Genomic DNA, 6000 nt, shown 5'->3' with positions numbered 1-6000 from the left:
ACCATTTTAAGAAACATATATATCATGGAACAATAAGCTGTGTGCATACAGCATATGAGTGGTAACCACAATTTGGGACAGCATCTTTAAACACAGTTGTTTCTACAATATCTATATGCATAACATTTTAAAGTTAAATTGCACTTTTTTATGAATGATGTATACTTAAGATTGGATACTATCTAGAGTGTGCATAAGTATTCATACTACATGTGGTAATATATATCAGGTGTTTTCCATTGTTATAGTAATTAGGAAAAGTATTTGATGACTTGAACACATAAATTCTATATAGTAAAAGCAGAACGTTACCCAATCTTTTTATATATATATTTTTTATTGAATAAATAAATCAGATGGTTATATATTATACAGAAGTTTTCATTCATATATGCACCATTTAATATTTTTGCGCAAAACAGTCATTTTTTGGTTCTTTATTATTCAGTATATAACTAGTTAACTATAATGACCCAGATTAAGTTATGTTTCTAAGTCTAAATAACAGCTATAATTCATGCTTTTTCTAACATTCTCTTCCTTTAATGCCATATCCTTGGATATTTCGTTCAGCTAGGAATGTATCAAATCCATTTTTAAATATATTAACTGAGTCCGCCATTACTACCTTCTCTGGCAGAGAATTCCAAATTTTTACTGCCCTTACTGTGAAGAACCCTTTGTTTGGTTTGAAACTTTCTCTCCTCCAAACTCAGAGGTTGCCCACATGTCCTGTGTAGAGCCTTTTTGATAAACAAATCACCTGATAGATCCTTGTATTGCCCCTGTATATATTTGTAAATATTAATAATGTCTCCTCTTAAACTCCTCTTTTTGAGTGTAAACATATCTAACCTAGTAATCCATTCCTCATAGTCCAGTGCCTCTAACCCTTTGATCAGTTTGGTGGCACGCCTCTGAACCCTTTTAAGTTCCAAGATAACTTTTTTATAGTGCGGCGCTCAGAACTACACAATATTCAAGGTGTGGCTGTACCAATGATTTGTACAATGACAGGATTACACTCTCATCCCTTGTCTCAATTCCCCATTTTATGCATCCTAATACCTTATTTGCTTTTGTTGCTGCACTTTGACATTGGGATCTGCTACTAATACCCCTTTCAGACATGCTCCAAATTCCCGGGATTTTGCACATGAACGCATATCAACCCAGGATTTTGGTATGTATGTTCCCGGGTCACCAACCCTGCAATTGACCTGGGATTTTACCGGGTCTTTCTTTCCAGGTTGGCTTTCCGGGTTAAGTCTGAAAGCTGCAACCCGGGAATTTGCTCTATGGCTGCATGAAAACTGTTTTCATTGGTCAGGAAGGATCACCTGATGCCTGCTGATGACCTCATCAGCGGCAGCCAGAGAGGAACAGACATTACAGCCATATGAGAGGGAGCAGAGAGCTTTGCTGTGAAGTGTGGCGGTGCCGGAGTGCAGACGGTACACAGAGCTGTGCATGTACAGTGGCCCTCATTCCGAGTCGTTCGCTCGGTATTTTTCATCGCATCGCAATGAAAATCCGCTTAGTACGCATGCGCAATATTCGCACTGCGACTGCGCCAAGTAATTTAACAATGAAGATAGTATTTTTACTCACGGCTTTTTCATCGCTCCGGCGATCGTAATGTGATTGACAGGAAATGGGTGTTACTGGGCGGAAACACGGCGTTTTATGGGCGTGTGGTTGAAAACGCTACCGTTTCCGGAAAAAACGCAGGAGTGGCTGGAGAAACGGGGGAGTGTCTGGGCGAACGCTGGGTGTGTTTGTGACGTCAAACCAGGAACGACAAGCACTGAACTGATCGCACAGGCAGAGTAAGGTTGAAGTTACTCAGAAACTGCTCAGTAGTTTGTAATCGCAATATTGCGATTACATCGGTCGCAATTTTAAGAAGCTAAGATACACTCCCAGTAGGCGTAGGCTTAGCGTGTGTAACTCTGCTAAATTCGCCTTGCGACCGATCAACTCGGAATGAGGGCCCGTATGTGTGCCATTGCCAGAGGAACACAGAGCTGTGTAGAGAAGTCTGCAAAGTGTGCAAAGAAGTGTGCCAGAGGGTGTAACATACATAACATAGTATCTAAGGTTGAAAACAGACAATTTGTCCATCAAGTTCAACCTATTTGTGGTCTCCTATGCAGGATTATTTTGGTCTACATTTTGTCTGATGCTGATGTCAGCCGTTGTGTTTTATTCCTCTTATCATAGTAACTATAGTGCATGACTATGCACCATAACCCTGGATATCCTTATCCATTAGGCATTTATCTAACCCATTCTTAAAGGTGTTGATTGAGTCCGCCATTACAACTCCCTCTGGAATTCCAAACACGTATTGTCCTTAGCGTGAAAAAACCTTTATGCCGCATTGTGCGGAATCTCCTCTCCTCTAACCTAAGCGAGTGTCCACGTGTCCTCTGTGCTGATCTTACCAAAAACAGGTCCCGCACTCTGTATTGTCCCCTTATATATTTGTAGATGTTGATCATATCCCCTCTTAGTCTCCTTTTTTCCAGTGAAAACATGCCTAGCCTTGCAAGCCTTTCCTCGTATTCCAGCGTCTCCATGCCCTTAATTAGTTTGGTCACCCGACTCTGAACCTTTTCTAACTCCAGAATATCCTTTTTGTAGTATGGTGCCCAAAATTGCACACAGTATTCAAGATGTGGCCTCACTAGTGATTTATATAATGGGAGTATAACACTCGTCCCTTGCATCAATTCCCCATTTTATGCATGCTAATATCTTATTAGCCTTCTTTGCTGCAATTCTACTTTGGGTACTGCTGCTTAGTTTGGTATCTATGTGAACACCTAAGTCCTTTTCCAGTACAGAGTCCCCTAATGTTACCCCATTTAGTATGTAGGTGTAATTTTTGTTCTTGCTACCACAGTGCATTACCTTACACTTGTCTGTATTGAAGCACATTCTCCATTTGGCTGCCCATGCTTCTAATTTAACTAAGTCATTCTGAAGAGACTCAGCATTCCCCTCTGCATATACAGTATAACTTTACACAATTTTGTGTCGTCTGCAAAAATTGACACCATGCTCTCTAGACCTTCTGTTAGGTTGTTAATGAAAATGTTGAACAATAGTGGTCCTAGTACAGACCCTTGTGGCACACCACTTAGCACTTCAGTCCAATTTGAAAATGATTCATTAACCACAATGCGCTGTTCCCTATTAAATAACCAATTTTTGACCCAAGTGCATATAGTGCTTCCTAGCCCTATTTCTTGTAGCTTATAGATAAGTCGCATGTGTGGCACAGTGTCGAAAGCTTTGGCAAAGTCTAAAAAGATTACATCCACCTCCTTACCCTGATCAAGGTTCGCACTTACTGTTTCATAAAAGCCGAGTAAGTTGGTTTGACATGATCTGTCCTTCACAAATCCATGTTGATTCCTTTTTAATGACCTTATTGACTTCAAGGAACTTCAGAATACTATCCCTTAGAATACCTTCCCCACTATAGATGTAAGACCAACTGGTCTATAATTTCCCGGTTCAGCTTTAATTCCATTTTTGAATATTGGCATTACTTCTGCTATACACCAGTCTTTAGGAACCATACCTGATATAACTGAATCTTTAAAGATCAAAAATAGCGGTCTTGCAAAATCAGAGTGAAGCTCCATTAGAACCCTTGGGTGTATTCCATTGGCACCCGGTGATTTATTAATCTTTACATTTTTGAATCGGTCACAGACTACCTCCTCACTTAAATAAGCACTTATCAGTGGGTCATTATCATTACTGAGATTGTGTGTTAGTCCCTGAATTTGATCCTCTCTTGTAAATACCGTTGAAAAAAACTCATTTAGTTTGTCCGCTATGTCATTATCGTTTATGACTAAGACTCCCAACTTGTCTTTTAAAGGGCCTATACTCCGCTTCTTTAATCTCTTGCTATTGATGTATTTAAATAATTTTTGGGGATTCGCTTTGCTTTCCTTTGCTACTAGTTTTTCACTTTCTACTTTTGCCGCTCTTATTTCTTTTTTGCATATTTTGTTACAGTCCTTATAGTGCTGAAATGACTCCGCACTCCCATCAGATTTGTATTTTTTGAATGCTCGCCTTTTCTTGCCCTTAAGTTCCTTTATCTTTTTGTTAAGCCACATTGGTGTGGTATTTTTATTCCTTTTTTTGCTGCTTGTGGGAATAAATTTGAGAGTATTTTTAACTAGCAGTGATTTTAATACATCCCATTTCTCCGTAGTATTTTTTTTCTTGAAACAAAATTTCCCATTCAATATCCCTTAAAGCTTCCCTCATCATATCAAAGTTGGCTTTGCTAAAGTTTAGAGTCCTAGTTGAGCCAGTATAGGACTGCTTATGAAAACTGATATTGAATGTGACCATATTGTGGTCGCTGTTTCCTATGGGCTCCCCTACTATAATATTCTATACCAATTCCCCATTGTTTATTAATACCAGGTCTAATATTGCATTGTACCTAGTAGGTTCCTCGATTAGTTGAAGTAAGTAGTTATCATTTAGTGTGTTTAAAAACATGTTACCCCTAGCAGTACCACATGAATTGTTTATCCAAATTATCTCTAGGTAGTTAAAATCTCCCATCACTACTATGTCTCCTACTCCTGATGCTCTTTCAGTTTGCTTCAGTAACAATTCCTCATCAGACACATTAACACCAGGCGGCCTATAGCATAAACCCAATACTAACTTTTTTATTCCTTTACCCCCGCTTGCAATTTCTGCCCATAACGTCTCAACAGTGTCTACAGTCCCCTCCTGAATATCTTCCCGTATATCAGGTTTTAAAAACGGCTTTACGTAAAGACATACCCCTCCAGCCCATTTATTTAATTTGTCTCTCCTGAACAGCGTATAACCCTCTAGATTGACTGTCCAATCATGAGATTCATCCCACCAAGTTTCAGTAATGCCTATAATATCATACTGTTTGCTTGCTGCAAGTATTTCTAGTTTGCCCTTTTTACCTGTAAAGCTTCTAGCATTTACATACATACAATTAAGATAAGTATTTCCCCTTGTGGTAGGGACATCACTCTCTTTATGCAGCCATAATGACCCATAATCGGCATTAGTTAATGTTATGCTAAAACCCTTATTAATACCCAGGTTAATACCCTTGCCATCTGCTCTTTCCCCCCCCCTACTCCATCCCCAATACGTTCACTAACGCCATCCCTGCTATTCTCACTGAATGACCCGTAATATCTGGCTAAACTCTCCTCCCAGGCATGTAGTTTAAAAACTCCTCCAACCTTCTAACCATCCTTCCCTCCAGCACCGCTGCCCCCTCCTCAGTCAGGTGAAATCCATCATGATGTGAATTTCTAATTATTTTAAATAAACATTTCAATGCCAGCGTTAATATATATTGCAGATGCAAGGCGCACCTTATAACCATATACGATAAAAGTGCACTGAACGTCGCAGTACTATATCCCTTAAGAGAAAGCAAGTAGTCACATACATGGTATTACTGAGGTCCAACGCTCAGAGATATATGTATTTTCTTAAAAAGATATATACTACATGCATCAATCAAGGATATTGCAAATTTTTAGATTTTTTTTTTAAAAGTCTACATTGGGACAAAGAGCTACAATAAAATTCTAAAAGACATTTGAAATTTGCAGAAGATTATTTTCCATCACTAAGCAGAATGAACAAACATGGTTTTAAAGACAAAGCTCCATAGCTCAGGTGTTAGGGTACTGGTCTTGTAAACCAGAGATCGTGAGTTCAAATCTCACTGGGGCCTAGTGCTACTTTATTGTTACAGCTGCTAAAATTTAAATTGCAGCTCCAAATGTTGAAATAGTCTGCTCAAGAGCTTTAAGTGAGGAGAACCATTTCAATTTGGTCCCACATTTGGATATTCAATTTGTACACAGAGTTATGATGTTCAGTCTAATCTGCAAATTGGTTCCAAGAGCATGTCTGAAAATTATTTTATTGTACTGATTCTGTTCATGCTGATAATCC

General features: G+C 38.9%; 1 non-coding gene across 1 annotated transcript; it reads left to right on the top strand.

Moving 5' to 3' along the window:
• Positions 1 to 5703: 5703 nt before the first annotated feature.
• Positions 5704 to 5776, top strand: TRNAT-UGU (transfer RNA threonine (anticodon UGU)). Its single transcript has one exon. It is a non-coding gene; the product is annotated as a tRNA-Thr (tRNA).
• The last annotated feature ends 224 nt before the right edge of the window (positions 5777 to 6000 follow it).

This window comes from Pseudophryne corroboree, chromosome 11 (assembly GCF_028390025.1).
Source record: "Pseudophryne corroboree isolate aPseCor3 chromosome 11, aPseCor3.hap2, whole genome shotgun sequence".
Classification (NCBI taxonomy): domain Eukaryota; kingdom Metazoa; phylum Chordata; class Amphibia; order Anura; family Myobatrachidae; genus Pseudophryne; species Pseudophryne corroboree.
The sequence above is the reverse complement of the archived record's forward strand: the minus strand, read 5'-3'. Positions and strand labels throughout refer to the sequence as shown.